The following is a 2,010-nucleotide window of genomic DNA, read 5'->3' as shown; positions in this document are numbered from 1 at the left end:
GACTTGCACTTTTTTGTTTTGAGAGTTTATATATATAGATTTTGTTTCTTTGTTTTTACTATTTTTTTTCTTTAATATTTTGTGGAAGTACTATTCCGCGCTGTTTATAAATCAAATGTGAACACTGTTAAGAACCTCTTAGCTATTGATGTGCTTGAAATCATTTGTATTTAGGGCCTTCTGGGCACCCGAAACAGTTTCCGTGGTACACCCCTTTTCTCCTTCCTCTCCTATATTCTGCACCTCTGTAGCTGCAATTATTTCTAAAGCTGTTTCTAATGCTGTCTCCTTGGTTGCAGAGCTTTGCTTTGGACAGCTCTGCAATTTGGACTGACACTTGGTGAGTGTGGCTTCTTTACTCAGAACAAACATCATTCATGTCAACATGACAGGTGCTAAGCATAGCAGTATAGGTTAGTGATCAACCATCTAGGATCTACCTGTTCCATTACTAGAATTCCAAGAAACTGAGCTATGGCTTTCCTTTTTACATGTAATCACTTCTGTGTATGCAATTGGAAAGGTATGAGGTTGGTTTCTTTTTATAATTGGTTAATTGTTTCGTGCCTAGACAAATCATATTTGGTACATGCTATATATCTTTTTAATATTTGAACAGTTAGTGGTTTGCTCGCTCCATCATAGAATGTAAGAGGTCAGATTTTAGTCCTTTGAAGTACAGAGGGTTTTAGCCTGTTGTCCACGTGTTTTAGCTTTTACACTGCCACAGTAAAGCTTTTCAAGCCTTGGTAGCATTATTTTAACCTAAATATAGGATTAAGATCTGTAAAGTGATGAAAGGAAAAAGAAGTTGGGCATAGCATTTATTCCATGAGATACAATATGCGAAAAGGGAAGTAAATGAAGAGTAAGAGGCGTTGAGTGACAAATTGCTTTCTGTACACGTATAGAAAAGGCTTCTATATCAATAGTTATGTTTCAGAGGAGATACAATTTGTTTTTTGCCAATCACACAGAGCAAGCTGATCTGTTCATTATTCCCATAATAAAGTAAATGGTATATTTAGTTGAAATGCAATTGATTTAACTTGACAACACTTAATGCATAAGTATCACGTGGAATTTAGCTTAGGTATCTTGTAACAAGCAGCTCTTAAAATTTCCAAATGCAGTTGGATTTTGGTACTTCGTTGCACTGTTTGTTTTAAAACTATAAAAACTGGCTATTTATAATCCATGGAACATGTTGTTTTGTATTTGTAAGCCAAGGCCTGCGTAACTAGCTCACCACCCCCATCAAGTGGCAAAAGATGATTAAGTACTAAAATTTTCACTCGTTTTGAAAACCTATGCTGTCTTCCACCATCGGGTTCAGTTTGTTTGGGGTGAGGTTTCTTATTTGTTTTTGGGTTTTTTTTGATTTTTTTTTTTTTCCTTTGGAGTGGAAAGAAAAAAATAAGTTTTGGCTTTTACTAAAAGGGAGAAGTACTAATACTGCTCACGGTCTCCTGGAGAAATTCTTCAATTAGTACTGTGAGAAGAGCTGCTTCTTTTGCCTTTTTTTGAGGACAAGGGGAAGAGGTAGGGAGAAATGCAGTAAATGCTGCAGTAAATCAGCAAGGGATTTGCAGTCTCCGATTTAATCAAAAGCACAGCATGTATTCAGTAAGCCTGATATTTCCTGGAAATGCCAGCCTGACTGTACTTGCATGGCATTGTGTACGCTTTTATTTCTCTGTGTGGAAAACCTGGTCTTGATGGAAGAGAGAAGACTTCCGACGTTTAAGACTCATTTCTGTTTTTTCTGGAACTGCCAGTCTGGAAAGCTGAAAAGTGATGTGCTGAGCTGACTCCTGTTTCCGCGTGCTGGCTCCTGTAGATCTCGTTTCTAGAAATCTAACTTTCCCAGATGTTGTATAAAGAGTTTGGATGCTGAAGTGGAGCTGAGAGATCAGCTAGTGGGCAGAGGATGCAAAGTTAGGTGTGATGCTGAATGCAATGTTGAAGAAATTCCAGCTCCAGAATAAAGATTGGAGAGGTGAATGGAAT

Source organism: Rissa tridactyla, chromosome 4 (assembly GCF_028500815.1).
Source record: "Rissa tridactyla isolate bRisTri1 chromosome 4, bRisTri1.patW.cur.20221130, whole genome shotgun sequence".
NCBI lineage: Eukaryota > Metazoa > Chordata > Aves > Charadriiformes > Laridae > Rissa > Rissa tridactyla.
Note: the sequence above shows the minus strand (reverse complement) of the source record.